General features: G+C 47.5%; 1 protein-coding gene across 6 annotated transcripts in view; it reads right to left on the bottom strand.

Moving 5' to 3' along the window:
• LOC130146163 (lethal(3)malignant brain tumor-like protein 3) overlaps nucleotides 1-9,189 on the bottom strand; it is a 51,596-nt gene extending 42,407 nt beyond the window's left edge. For 4 of the 6 annotated variants that reach the window (XR_008820778.1, XR_008820779.1, XM_056332025.1 and 1 more), the window contains exon 1: nucleotides 9,059-9,189. The gene's annotated coding sequence lies outside the window, so the exon portion shown is untranslated. Of the gene's footprint in view, nucleotides 1-9,024 lie in introns of all 6 variants that reach the window. The other 2 variants (XM_056332027.1, XM_056332026.1) reach the window with 2 other exon arrangements.
• Nucleotides 9,190-15,188: the final 5,999 nt, after the last annotated feature.

The raw sequence follows: 15,188 nt of genomic DNA, 5'->3' as shown, positions 1-15,188 counted from the left end.
CAGTCAAGCTGCAGAAGCCAGCTCAGCTTCCACCGGCTCTAACGGAACCGCAGGCGCGGGAGATGCGCGCTGGTATCCGTGGTTACGTACACACAACACAATGGCGCCACCGCAGCTCCACAGCGCTACGGAAAGTTACAAACGGGACTAAACAAGCCTTACATAGGGTGGTACTGAACTACTGCCGCCCAAGGCTCACCATACATTAACATCTGATGTAGCCTTGTACATCTATAAGCACTCGTTTGTAGCCAATGTTTTGATGCCAGTTTCAGCAAGGGCAAAACTATCACTTTTTAGATGTTCTTTACAATCAGGCTTTTAAAATCAAGCAGCTCAAACACCAAGACTACTTACACAGCTCCCTCTGGGAGAAGGAGCCTGGAGGATACTTGGACAGAAGTAATTAAGCTGTGGATTTTATTTAAAACTGGGCCAGGAAAACTGTCAAAAATCACAATCTAGACAATAATCTTGTGCTAACCAGAGAAGACCTGATACAATAATGAGCCTTTTACATCTCTGCATTTTATAAATCCAGTAAAACCCCTTGAAAAATATAGTAAAGAAATTACTTTTCTTATAACATTCCCTATCAGTAAAACCTACAATAAAATCAAGATAGCCCAATAAAAGGAAGCAAACTGTGCAATTAAAAAAAGACAGCAGAAACTAACTTCAAACATTTCAAAGAGCTGTAGTGAGGCATGAATGTTCCCCATTTGTCCATATTTGTGATTGCTTTTCATCTTTAAAATTTTCAGACTTCGAAACATTAATGCAAAAGATACAGCAAAACTCAGATGAGTCATGCAGCCCCAAGTCATAGATTCAAATTTATGAAATGATAAATGACTACCATGCTGGCAGAGATAATGATTCATAATTAATATGCTACCACCCAGACTTCTGCGCTTGAACTTCAGATAGGGAATCCACAGGCAGAGGTCAGAAATACCCAGGTTTTGATCTCGTTTCTACCAGTGAACAATAGTGCAGCCTTGGGAAAGAGCTTCATCGTTACTGTAGAAAACCAGCTTTGGCTTTTAACATCCATCTTGCCTTAGGACCGCCCCCCACCCCACCCCCCAAAAAAAAAAAAAAAAAAGGAAAAGAGGCACAAGTTCATACAAACAAAATCGTGAAGACTGAATGGGTGGATGGGGGTTCACTGTACTTCTGTATACGCTATCAGACCTAATGGGAAGAGAAACATTTCAACCGAAGTCCCTTTTCAGATGCTGCCAGGTTGATTCCTAAAGACATGAGGATTTCAGTGTCTTTATAAGAGGGTAAATGTGAGAAACACAACGAAGCAATAAAACCCAAGACTGTAAATCAAGCAACAACAGTGATGTCTGCAGCCCTTCTAGCTAAGCCTCCACGTACCAGGAGGCAAAATTCCATTTGAGAAGCAGCTGGCACCGAGAAAACCATCTGATACTGTGCTGTTCTGGGAATAACTGACTTACAAACCACCTTTCTTCCCCAAAACAGAATGGGAAACCTAGCAAAAGCTGATCATTTCATTCAGTGTTAAGTGCACTCAAAGCAAGTTGGCATTCAGAACTCTGTGCATCCTCAGTTTCTTGTAAGATTTGGCAGGGTGTCTAACACCCAACGTATCAGACCTGCCAGTCACTCTTATGACGTTAGTGGAGAACCAAACTGCAATTTTTAAACAGAAACAACAAAAAAATAATAATTTCATGACTTCTCACAGGGCACAACTAATCTGGTCTCAGGAACTGCTTTGAACACTTAGCAGTTCAGACACAAAAATCATTTGCCTGTCCCTTTCTATGACGATGACTGATGATACTTTACTTACCCATCAAAGCCTATTACTCACCTCAGGCAAGTAATATTTTGCAAGGCTGAACTAATACCATTACTAGAAAAAAAACCAGCCTCACCTCCAGGAAACTCATCAGTCAAGGTCTCAAATGAACTTTTCACAGCCTGCAAAGAAACCGTACCAATGCCTAAAGTGTTAATAGCCACTGGCAAGTATTTAACAGTGTGAAGAACACTGAAGTGCTTTCACTACCTGTGTCAGTGAAGGGGCGAAGATAAAATTCAGAACTGAGGAATCCCAGGCTCCACCCATTGTACTTCTTACTAATTTTTGTTTCTCAGGAAAAGAGAGAAAAATTTTAACTACAAAACAAGGAAAATACTGCTCTGAAAGATCAGAGCAGGGAAACAGTCGAGGAAGGTAGAGGGATGCCCTGGCCTCACAGCATGGGCTGGAACGGAGAGGAAGCAAACGCTTCTTGTCATAGCTCTGCCACAGGACTGCCAAGATAAACTGCTCTGGTTTTCGGGAGTTTGCCATGTTCATTTGTACAATACAGCCCTTTCAAGGTTACCCTATGTACACATTAATGTATGGATTATGCTTAGGTGGTATTACGCTGGGAGACAAATAAACAGTCACCATGGCAATACAACTTAAATCAATTTATAGGATCAGACAGCAATACTGTGAGTTTACTCTAAACCCAGCAGCTGATCCTAGTATTAAGCCCAAACCAGCATAACGGTTCGTAAGCTGCTATCTCTTGGTTTCTTGACACAGTTGTGTCAAATATATACACACGCACGGATTTATTTCAGGCTGCGGCTGCTTGCTACATGAACGCACGGTCTGCAAAGCTCCCGATTTACACACAGCCCCGCTCCCCGCCCCGCTGACGCGCCAGCCAGCCTTCCCCACGGAGCGCACTGAAAAGCAAGCGTGCGGCAAGTCAGCAGCAGCACATCTGACTGCGAAGGCTGAGCGTGGCGCTGCCTCATTTCTAGTCTATCTCCATCTATGATCACACTAGCTTTGCTACCTTTCTCTTTAGATTTATGTGACGCTGTGAAGCCAGCAAGGAAACAGCCTTTCTCCTGTCCTTCCTGCTGCAGGAGCTGCACGAGGCACTCAGCGCTCCACTGGAGAGCATTTCGACCTATTCCAAATAGAAGGGGAGGGATGCAAAAGAAGGTACAAAACCTACTTCCATGTCCACAGTTTACACTTTCTGTTCATTTACTGAAAGTGAGGAACAGAAGCACATCCTACCTTCACTTTTGTAACTTTCATTAACAGCATTGATGCTGCTTCTCCCCAGCTTTTCATCTCCTGCTTGCTAAGAATGGTGACTCTGGGGAAGGCACCCGGCCACTGACAAAGCCCTGTGCAAACCTCACACTCAGCGGGCCCAGCCAGGAGGCTCAGGTATGTCCCCTCGAGGCCTGAGACCATGACACGGCTAATCCTGGCCTCTGGGAACTGCTTATACCACTGTAACACTTGCACATGCTAACGAATGTCACCCAGTGCCACACAGAAACCATACACCATAAAACCCATCATGTTCAGAAGCACCTCTGCAGGAGCAACCCAAAGCCCTCCCTAGCAAGATGCTGGAACTTCTGCCATTTCTAAATCTGACCCGATTTCTCCAACAACAGATGCAAGATATAAATACTTTCCATCACTCGTGATCATTACTATATTCACTCAAAACTTAATGACCTGTAAGGAAGCTGTAAGATTTGTGATTCAAGACATTGTCAATTTTGTGACAATATAAAAACTGCCGTGCTGGGGAAAAAAAAAAATAATATCTCCTAATGGAAAACTAAAAGTTCAGTCACACCACTTACATGTTTAAGTAAGACACAGATAATTACTTTTGCAATAAAACATGCCCTTAAAGTGGAATTAGTTAATGAAAACAATCAAAAGCAGCAGCCATTTCCCATAATGTTTTGTGTCCGCCAACATTTTTGACATCTACAATGGCTGCACATTGGGTGTAGGCTCCCAGACAGATGTTTTAAAGGGATGTCAAATCTCTGCACTAGTTATTTGTTTCTGTTCTGAAGCCATTTTATTATGTTGTACTTTTCTGAATACTCATAATTTTCTGGGGAATAATTAAGGCTGGTTATCTAAACTCCAAATGACTGGTGTTAAGGAGTCTAGTCTTGAACTCCAAAACTACCAGTACCTACCTACTCCACAAGTTTTTTATGCGCCATACTGACACCAGCCACAATTGTTTCATGTTGAATAATGTATGTCAAGTATTCCAGAAGAAAAAAGTGCAAAGAATTGATGAAGCAAGCTTAAAAACCACAAGTACGTGTAGGCTTGTCTTTTGGATCCATTCGATGCTGCAGTCAGGAGGCAGAACCAGCCAGAGTGCCCATATTCTGTGTACATAATTGTGCAACAAAAATTGCAAAACAGATTTTTCTTCTGGTATTTGTTTTCTAAATAGCTTGGTAGAGTATGCAGTCAAATTGTTATTTGCAGATTTAGCATTACTACAGAATGAAGGAATTGAAGTAAAATCTGGCACAGATGGCCATATAAAAACATCCAAACTTCTTTCAATTAAGCATCACATGCCTTCTTTGTGTTAAATACAATGAGAAACTGCAAAAATACTGCTGTTCCTGTTGCAGAAAGGGTTAGGTCAAAAATGAATCTTCTTAGAAAGCTATCTGAGTCTAAAAAGTGAAGTGTTTAGTCAAGGAACTAATTAAACAAAAACCTAGAGAAGTACTTTTTCAGATAACATGAAACAAAGCACAGCTTGCACACATACAGAAGCCATTTTCCATCCCTCCCTCCCCACCAGAAGTTTCAGGAAGTACATGGATTGATATCACAGTCATGAAAGGTGAGCCGGAGAAGAAAATGTGCAAATTCTGTAAGCAATATCACTGTTATTGTTCCAACAGTGTGCTTAAGTATATGCTTAGTCCTATTTGATTTCCTAAAGATTTTGTGTGCACTTTGGAGCTTCACTGGCAGCATCTGTGCAAGTGCCCAGAACCCTACACTTTGACTACATCACCCAACTTTTCACTGTGAAAAGTTATAACCCAAATTTCCACCTAACTCAAAAGAAGAGAGAAAAAAAACCTCACCCACAATCCACACAGAAGTACCAACAATTTCCAAATGTGATTTATAAACATCTTGTGATTCATAAAATGAGGATAAACTAATGATGCCTTGGGCTCAAATATCCCTGTATCAGCTTTGGTACTGTAAGAGTTACAAACCAGAGCTGAGATACTATTTTTCTCTAACAACCCAGTACCATCCCCAATCTCGCCATGTCTGCTCTCTCAACTGAGCGAGCAAAGACAGCTCCTGACCTTCTCCAGGCATTTCAGAGGCAATTCCTCCTTGACGCCCCTTCTGCAGCCAAGGGTGACCCACTAAAGTACAGAAATTTGCATCTGGTTTCAATACAAGTGAATGACAATGGAAAGGACTGCTGAGCAGGTAAGGGCCTTGCATTATTAGGAATAAACTTTTTTTTTTTAAAAAAAGACACCTTTACGGGACTGACCTTTTTCCTATGTGTTTACTTTATTTAAAAAAACCCCCAAACTTCTACGTGATCCGGTCTTATGCTATCTCATTTGAAAGTTGCCAAAGTGGAGAGCAGCAATGAGGAAACCAGAGCTGAGGCTGCCGTGCACTGGTGTGGACAGGACGGGGCTCAGGCTCCCGGGTCCTGTGCCACACTGCCGTCCCTCTCGAGCCATACAGACACCCTCCAAACACAGCACAGGGAATAAAGCATCTCCCTGGAGCCTGGAGAAGAGCACATGAGTTTAGCATTCAAAAGGGAAGTGGAAGCTGCAACTACTGCAGCTCACCCTGTAAATTCACTGTAGCTATTTTCTCCCTGCTCCAGCATTCTCACCATTTATGTTCCAGCTTCTGGGGACACCATGAAGTAGCACTGTACAAACCAGATACAAGGAAGCAGTCAAAAAGCCCCAGAACAACCCAACAAACTACATGCAAAGAGAAAAGGGAGCAGCAGGACTGCAACAACAGCCACCAGGTACTATCTGAAAAAAACATTCTGATGCAGGTTGGAAGACACAGCACACCCCTACAAGCCTTCCAGAACTCCTGCCTCCACCAACCCTACCCCAAAGGGGCAGACGAGCCACACGATTGATTTAACAGCGGTGACTATTTCTGATGTGCCAACAGGACCTCAGCTCTGCACCGCCCTGCTACCAGCCAAACAGCAACGCACGAGGAAGCTTTGATCTGCCTCAGACCAGTCAAGAATGATCTCTGCTGCTGCTTCTTCTGTTCAGGTTTCTGGCTTTTAAATCATGTATTTTGTTTGGTTTAAAAGCTACAGCATAAACAGGGTTATCAAAACAAATCCTGTGTGGTTCATGAATACAGCTGCTACCTCTGTTTGCTTGGATCTACCATGCTTTTATCCCATCATTTTGCTGGATTCAATCAGAAATTTAAAAAAACAGGAGACGAGCCAAAAGATGCTAAACCTACTAATAAAACATCCATTCCCTGGAGGTAAAGTATTTTACCAGTAAGTTGAACCATCCTCTGGAAAGTAACCTGCCAAATTTAGCAAAGCACATCTGCATACATACCTCACCTGCAGAGCACAGTTAGTGCTACTAATTAGGAAGGACGGGGTCTGGTCGGATCTCTGTTTGCTTTGACTGCTAATTGATTCCACGTGTGGGAGCATTCAGCTGCCAGCCTTCATTAACAAGTAAACATTTGGTCATTTCCCCCCCCAGTCTCTAATTTAATTTTTCAGCCCACTGTTCTACCTTCTTCCCTCTCCTGTACCTCAAGACAACACACTGATGGAGGGCTTGAGAAAAGGCTGAAATAGATTAAAAATTATAAACTGGGGAGAGCAGGAACAGTGTTCGAGGAAGAATTGACACTGCAACTCAGGAACCTCCTTGTTGTTTTACAGAAAGACTGTAAAGTTCCAGAGTAACTGCTGCCGTGGTTCAGTCTGGTTTTGACCCAGGTTAACTGTGTTTCCCTGATACGCAAATTGTGCAAATTCTGGTAAAGGGAATTTGGCCTCCAAACCCCTTTCCTGCACAGAGGTGAGGCACGGACTGGCACAGGAAGGCTGAACAGACAGCACTCCACACCTTCATCCACGTCCTCATCACCACCCTGGGAGCATCCTATCTCATCACCAATCTCCCAGCGCCAGGTTTGCAGCCCACCACACTGCTCACCTCTCAAAAAACATGAGTGTTCATATAGAAAAGGTCAAGGGGGTAATACTGAGGCTTTACCCTCAAATTCATGTCCCCTCTCCACCAATGGACTAGACATATATCATCATACCTAGAAGTGTTTAGACTAAAAGCTTTGCATGAAGGTGGAAGTGAGATAACAGAGAGCCAGACCTTCTCCTGCAGATAATGCACTTTTAAGACAACCATTATAAAGTAAAATTGCAGATGCTAGATGCCACTTTTAACAGTCAGTTTAAAGACCCACGCTTCTGCTACTGCCTTAAAATTCCAGTAAATAAAGAACTGGTGGTAAAAAGTGCAGACAAACAGCATGGCTGAGGCAAAGAAAACACACCCTTGGGCCATGAGAAGTCAGTCGGTCAGGAATCTGCAGAGCACATCTGTTTGTAACCACTCACACTACTGCAACCTACTTATTATGGCAATAAAAACCACAAAGGCAAGATAAATTAACTCTGGCCAAGAAAAATGGAACTGGCCCTGCACAATCTGCCCAGTAGTTGTACCCAGTTGTACTCAGCAGCTCAAACTCGGGCTCCATTTCCACCTCTGCACTCACGATGAATTACAATTTATTTCACACGCATTCAGCCTTAAAGGGATTATTTGCAATGTAAGGTGCAATCAATTTGAGGCCAAAACTAGAGCACAGAGGCCAAAAATGTCCTCTGTTTTAATTGCATCTGTAATTACTTTATAAGACTACAATCCTGCAAATTACCCTGGGGACTCTTACTAATTATTATTACAGATCTTACACTGCCAAGTAGAAAGACTCACTGAGGAAGAGACTCGTCCCCACCCTCAAAAAATATAATCTAGATAGATGGGACAAGGAAGAGCCGGGAAGCAAAACACCAACGCTAACAAGACCGCATCGGATGGCTGTTAATTGCTGCATGGTAAGAAGAGTTTGCAGCATCAAGTACCCATTTTGCCTCCTTTTCCTTCTGTTTCATTACATAATAAGACATGAACCAGAAAGCTCTTATGCAATTTGGCACAAAAGATCAGACCTCTTTCTCCCTTAATCCCAATTACAGACCAACGTGTGTTTGTTTTTGTTTCTTTTTTTCAGCTTATCTGGGCAATACTTGAGTAAATTAAATGTTTTCATATTAAAAATCTAATCCAATTCCTTGTGGCACCAAGCATCAATAAAACTGTCCTAATCCCTTTTTTCTGAACACCAAAAATCATTACGATTATCCCATTCCCATCCCTACATCAATACTTCCTAAGTATTATTTTTATCCCTCTGTTCAAAAAATGTTATTAGTTCTAGTCTTTGAACTCGCCGTCAGAAAGTTTGGGGGTTTCCCCCCTGCATGTAAAAATCTCTATTTTCAAACTTAAATCCTTCAAGTCTTGGGTAAACCTCCCAGTCCTCATTCTATTGCGCTGTATTTATATGTTTTTTAACATTTCGGAGTTCTCGCACTCCCACAAAGTTTCTGCCGGCGTTGCGGCCGGGTAACGCTAATTTTCACAGCCACCTCTGTAGACTCATTAGAAACGGGCAAAAAGCCAACAGAGAAACCGGACATATTTTTATAATTTCGCTCCGTAGCCGGTGAACAACTTAAACTCGTCTTCCCAAAGCTTCCTCAGCCGAGCTCTGCCGCGGACTTTCCGCTCCGCGGGTTTGGAAACACACTTTCCCCCCCAGCGGGAGCCTCACGCCCAGGGACGCGCCGAGGGGTCCCCTCAGCCCCCGGCGGGGTGCAGACCCCCGCAGAGGAGCCCGGCCCGGCCGGGGGCCGCGCCGTGACGGGGCGCGGGGCAGCCCTCACCCCCGAGGCGCCATTTCCCCTCACGGACCCCGGGGCCCAGCGGCTCCGCCGCGGCGAAGCGTCTCGGCCCGTCTCGGCCCCACCGCCCCCCGCCACAAGATGGCGGCCGGCGGCTTCCCGCGCTCCCGCCGTGCCCCCCGCCGCCCCGACTCACCCCGGCCCGGCCGCCCGGTGCCTCCCTCACGTACCGGGGGTTTTTCTCTTTAACTCCGGCAACAATTAGTGCCCCGGCGGTCCCGCGGGAGGGCGGGGCGCATGCGCGGCCGTCCCGCTCCGCGCCGGCCCCGGCCCCGGCCCCGGCCCCGGCCCCGGCCCCGGCCGAGGCAGCGCTGGGAGCAGGGCGGGATGGGGCACTGGGAGCGGGACTGGGACCCACGGCGCTGGGATGGGACTGGGCACTGGGATGCGGCAGCCCCAGGGACAGGCTGCCAGTAGGACGGGGATGAGCTGGGACACGGCTGGCGATGGAACGGGACTAGGCGCCGGTACGGGGCAGGCACTGGGACAGGCAGGTGCTGGGATGGGGAGGAACTGGGGAGGCTGGCACTGGGACAGGGATGAGCTGGGACAGGCTGGTACTGGGACGGGGATGAACTGGGACAGGCTGGCACTAAGCGTGGGGATGAACTGGGACAGGCTAGCACTGGGATGGGCAAGCACTGGGATGGGGATGAACTGGGACAGGGCTGGCATTGGGACAGGCCCATACTGGGACAGGCTGGTACAGGGATGGGGATGAACAGGGACAGGCTGGCACTAAGCACGAGGATGAACTGGGGCAGGCTGGTACTGGGATGGGGATAAACTGGTACAGGGCTGGCATTGGGACAGGCCTGGCATTGGAACAGGCCCATACTGGGACAGGCTGGCACTGGGATGGGGATGAACTAGGACAGGGCTGGCATTGGGACAAGGCTGACACTGGGACAGGCTCATACTGGGACAGGCTGGTGCTGGGATAGCAATGAACTGGGACAGGCTGGCACTAAGCATGGGGATGAACTGGGACAGGGCTGGCAGTGGGGTGGGGATGAACTGGGACAGGCTGGCACTGGGACAGGCTGGTACTGGGGTGGGGATGAACAGGGACAGGCTGGCACTGGGACAGGCTGGTACTGGGACGGGGATGAACTAGGACAGGGCTGGCATTGGGACAAGGCTGACACTGGGACAGGCTCATACTGGGACAGGCTGGTGTTGGGATGGCAATGAACTTGGTACAAGCTGGCACTAAGCATGGGGATGAACTGGGACAGGGCTGGCACTGGGATGGGGACGAACTGGGACAGGCTGGCACTGGGAGGCACCCACCGGCAGTGGGGGCACTGGGAGCGGGGCAGGCGCTGCCCCCTCCGCCGGTTGGGTCTGCAGGGAGGTTTGGGAGATGGAGACCTACGTCACTGTCACCGCCGCACCAGCGGGTCGGGACCCTGACGGACCGCGCTGCCTCCCTCACCGGTAATTAATACAAAACATTCTCCCTCTTCTCTGCATTTGTTCAACTTGTTTTTCTTCTCATCTGAGAATATTTTTTTCCTTTGTATTAGAATTTTGAAACAATAAAATAAGTGGTGGTAGGACTTTTTAATGATGCTTTGGGGGTGTTTTTTTTTGTTGTGGTGAGGCAGTAAGGAGCACAAGCAGGCCCCAAGCTGTGACAACTTAAATGGAATGGGATTTCAGGAAAATAATAAATGAGATTTCAAATGGTTCATTTGAAATACACAGCATAATATTCTTCATCCCTCAAGTGAGGCACGTAAAATACCCATCTTTAAAATTAGTGGGAAAACAAAAACTTTTTTCACCTATCTGTGTCAGCAAGTTCCAGCTAAAACCCCAATTCTGCAGATGTTCCCGGCTGGTGTTTTAAGCACCCACTGGGACCAGGTTTACAGGGATGTTGAAGAGCTGGAAGAGTTTACAAATAACTAAACTATCCATGTGTATTTAGACTCATACTTCGGTGTTAATTGTAGTAAGGTAAGTTTTGTAGAGGGGTCCCTATCTCAGGGCTTCTTGCCCTTTTCACTGCTTTGACCGATCACTTTGACAGAGCCTGCCCCATGCCTGCTGCATCAGTTTCTGCTTTCCCTCCTCAGAGCTCATCTACAAGTTGCATTTGCCCCATGAAACGGGTATCCCAACCCTAAATCAGACTTTGGGGCTGGTTTTTAGTGCACCTGGGTAGGTATCTCCAGCCTAAAGCTGGCTTCTTGCATTTAATTATTCAAACAGAAACACCGATTGGAAATACTGCAGAACTATAGCAGAGGTACCACTGATTCTTCCTCTCTAGCCATATAATGTTATCACTATTATTATTACGATTATTATTATTATATATTATTATTACCACCATTACTGCACTGGCTGCACAACTGCTGCCAGTTAAGGCCCTGCAGGTTCCCGAGCGCGTGGTGCAGCACCGGGATTGCAGCAGTTCCAGGCTGGGAAAGGCTGTGCCGGCACCACCGAGCCACACGAGCCGAAGGTTTTGATGCAAAACCTACACCTGTATGCAAAATTAGTGGGGGAGACTCACTTGGTGACGATCAGACACCCAGGAGATGGAAACAGACATTGAATTACACAGCCGAGACCCAGCTGAGCCATGTGCCCATCGCTGCCAGTGGCAGAGGCGTGCCAGGCACAGTGACCTGCATCCCTGCAGAGACCTGGTGCAACTGCTGCCCTGCTGCAGGGGGCACTTACCTTCAGCCTAATTAGTGGCAATAAGATGGCCCAGAATATCCTTACCCCTGGAAATTCCTGCTCCAACACCCCCAGGCCTTGCATCTGGTGCAAAAAGGTACCTGGGCTGAAAGCCGCGGTACCCGCCGGGGAGGGTGACCACGCTCACGGGGCAGTTGCCCTTCTCTAGGCCTTTCGCTACACTGGGCAGTAAAGCACCGCAGTGTTCCCACAAAGGGTTGGTGGGGAAGCGATGACACCCATCACCCAAGAGCAAACAGACCCGAGTCAATATTTCCATCCCACAGGTAGGGAAACTGAGGCACGCTCTGTGCAGGCAGCGGGCTGAGGCTTCGCATCACCCCTGCCCCTCCAAGGCACCCGGAATTATGCAGCAAAAGGAGAAGGTGCCATGGAAATGCCTGTCTTCCTATTCTTTTCCGCTTTCCAGACATACCTCAAATTGTTTCCCTTTTCTCTTAGACAAAATATTGAGCAAGGGTAGAATTAGCAAAGAAAAAAAAAAAAAAAGAGACCAAGAGACTCGCAATGTGCGTCCTTCCAGCGCCATCCTGCTGGATGCCACCTCCCGCCCGTGCCGAATTCAGGTAAGAATTTAGCACCACGGACCCAAAATTTCTTGGGAAAGCAGCTCCTCTTACCAGGCTGTGCTCCCGCGAGGGCCAGCTCTGTGTGAACCATAGCATTTTTGGTGCTGATGTTTTGCCTTTTTAAAATGCTGATTATTGGGGATTTGGGAGTTGATGTGCCACCCCCAGGCTTCAGACCTCTTGGTGCTGGAGGGCTTTGCAGCTTGAAGCAGCGCTCTCAGGACAGGGAAGGGGCCAACGTGCTGGCGGGTTGGGGGGGGGGGGGGGGGCGGGTGCAATGTGGTGCTCTCGGGATGGGATGTGACCTGGAGCATCCCAGCATTGGAGCATCTCAGCCATCAGCAGCCTGCAGGGATGGTTTGGGAGGGGGTCTCAGTCCTGGAAAAGAAGAAGAGATGCTGAGATCACAGCACAGGGATGAGGAGAGGTTTGAGGACTGCAAGCCAACACACAGAGCCCACCAGCACCTGCAGGTAGAGAGGCTGAAGGCAACGACTGTCATCGTCTCAGCCTCCAGCTGGGCCACTGGGCTGTGGTGGGGGCCATGGCTGCGTCCCTGGAGGAGCCTGTTCTCAGGCCAGCCCAGGGCACAGGGGACAAGGGGGCTGCAGGGCCCCCACGGGGACTCAGTGACGGCTGGAGTCACCCACCCACAAAGGCAGGAAGTGCAGGAAACACCTTTTATTTTCTTAATACAAACCTCTATACTCCCTGTAACCCGTGGCAGGAACATCTTTTACGTGCAACTCGCGTCACTAGAAGCTGCCTTCACGGCAGAGGAAGACAGCCCCAGCCGAGATCACAGAGGAGGTGGGGTGAGGGTGTTGGAGCTTGCTTTGCTCAGCAGCTCAGCGCATTTTGGGACACCTGTCACTTCCACCCCATGGCAGCATCACCAGGTCCCCCCAGAGCAGGACGCAGGGGCACAAAGCCTCAACCCAGCCACTTGCTGGTCCTGCTGCCAGCACTGGGACCTTCCTGCAGAAAGGCGCTGGGGTATTCGATGCCCAGGGAAGGCCAGAGTCCAGAGCTGGGACGAGGGTTTAATTTCTCACCTTCCTGATGGGCACAGCTGATGAAATCTCCTCTTTGATGCTGATGAAATCCCCGCATTGCTCCTACCACATCCTCTCTGAGCAGGTGCCCAGCACAAGCTGTAGCTACATGGTGTATGTGTGGCGGCACAGCCGGGTGCCTGGCTTTGTCACTGCATGTGAGCAGCTGGAGACGTGGCAGCCTCAACCCAGCCAAAAAAAGGACCCAGCAGGCTGAGAAAGCGGCTTGGCCTGGGGACGGGGGTAATGGGGTCACTCCCACTTAGATCTGGGCACATTTAGGGGTAAACCAAAGCATGGGAGATGCACACCTAAATCACACAAGTGTTTTAAGCACAGGCTTCATATCGGACACGAGACGAGTCCCAGCTCTTCACTGGGGTTATTCATGTTCAAAACAAATCCGGCTGGATCACAGCCTTGCAGCAAGGTTTGTTGAGCAGCAGGAGCCTGGAGTGCAGGGAAGCAACCCCAAGCTTTGCAGAAGACCCTGCCTCTCATAGGTGACCAAGTTCGCACCAGAATCGAGAACAGTGCTTCCAAATAGTTGCTCTAGGTGCATCTGAAGTGGTTTTGGTTAAGAGCTGCCAAAGGCTCCTCCTGATACAGAAGTACTCAGAGACTTGGGCAAACAGGCACAGATCCTGGGCTGCTCAATCCTCAAATGCCTTTTTAATCAAAACCTACTTTTTCCACCCCTTGAAAATTTGCTTGCAACAATCAATCACCTGCTTTGAAAACAGCAAAAACAAAAGCAGGGACATCACAATTAATTCTATCAAAAAATGACACGGACACCCCATTGCACACGCAGAATTCCCTGCGGGGCAGGTGCTGGCCCTGTACCTCCAGCATCACCCGAGGTGCTCACACATGCAACCTTGAGCATTGCAGGGAACAACCTTTGCTGCACACAACGCAGATTTACTCCTCAACCAAAAGTTTTCCATGTACCTCCATCTCCAAAAGCCTGTCTTCAGGTATTTAGGGAAGAAATGTTTCTCCCTGAGGGCTCACTAAAGCCATGCTCACCTCATTAGGAGCAGCCTTGGCAGCCAGATGGCAAAAGCCAGAGTTACTTTTTAAAGTCTTAGCCTAGACTTTATCATTTGCAGATTTTCTTAAAGGTATTTTTCAGCTAATTATCCCCTATTAGCAAACATCTTGCCTAGCCTGGTTTGCTACTGTACCAAGATTAAGCAGCAAAAGGGATTAGCAATGTTATTATGAGTGCCTAAGATGTTGAAGCACTAAATATATATAGCTGGAAAAGGCTTTTCCTTCTAAAGAAATTAAATTCACTTCCACATTGCTTTCTCATGCTGCTGTAGTAATATGACATTTGATAAAGTCTGAGCCACTCACCAAGACCTGACCCCTCTTAAACTCTATGGAAATATTTTGTGTTGAAAGCAAGTCTTATGATCTACTGCCCTTTCATCTTTTTAATACAGCAGTACAAGTTTCAAATGACCAAATTACACAGAATTACTTGTACCTATGAAGTTAACATCTAGCTGCAAGAACTGCTATCAGAAGTATTGTTAGCAGTTTGAAATTTGCTAAAGAAAAGATTTTCATAAAGCCGTAACTAGCTTTTTTTTTTTCCCCAGACCAAGTAAAAACTCACAAAATGTGTTTTGCCTTTTACTTTTCAGAACACCACTGGCAGGCAGAGCAAGGTGCTGGGGACAGCACTTCTTCATTCAAAAGCCATTCAAAGCACCCATGCAACAGAAGAGCTTGTAGAAAGTTCAGTTTGAGCAGTTTGCTAATGGCCCGAGACTAAAACTGGGATATTATTCAGGAACACCTACGAAACTCCTGCTAGGAGCTGCCTGCCTTCCCCCCCACATCTGAGGGTTACTGGGGACATGCAGCAGAGCAGCCCCCACCGCTCTTGGTGTTTCCAAGCTCCTCAGAAGCGTGTCCTGCAGTTTTGGGGTTTTTTTTCTTTT

The sequence above is a fragment of the Falco biarmicus genome, chromosome 3 (assembly GCF_023638135.1).
Source record: "Falco biarmicus isolate bFalBia1 chromosome 3, bFalBia1.pri, whole genome shotgun sequence".
NCBI classification, from domain to species: domain Eukaryota; kingdom Metazoa; phylum Chordata; class Aves; order Falconiformes; family Falconidae; genus Falco; species Falco biarmicus.
This window is presented reverse-complemented; position numbering and strand designations above follow the sequence as displayed.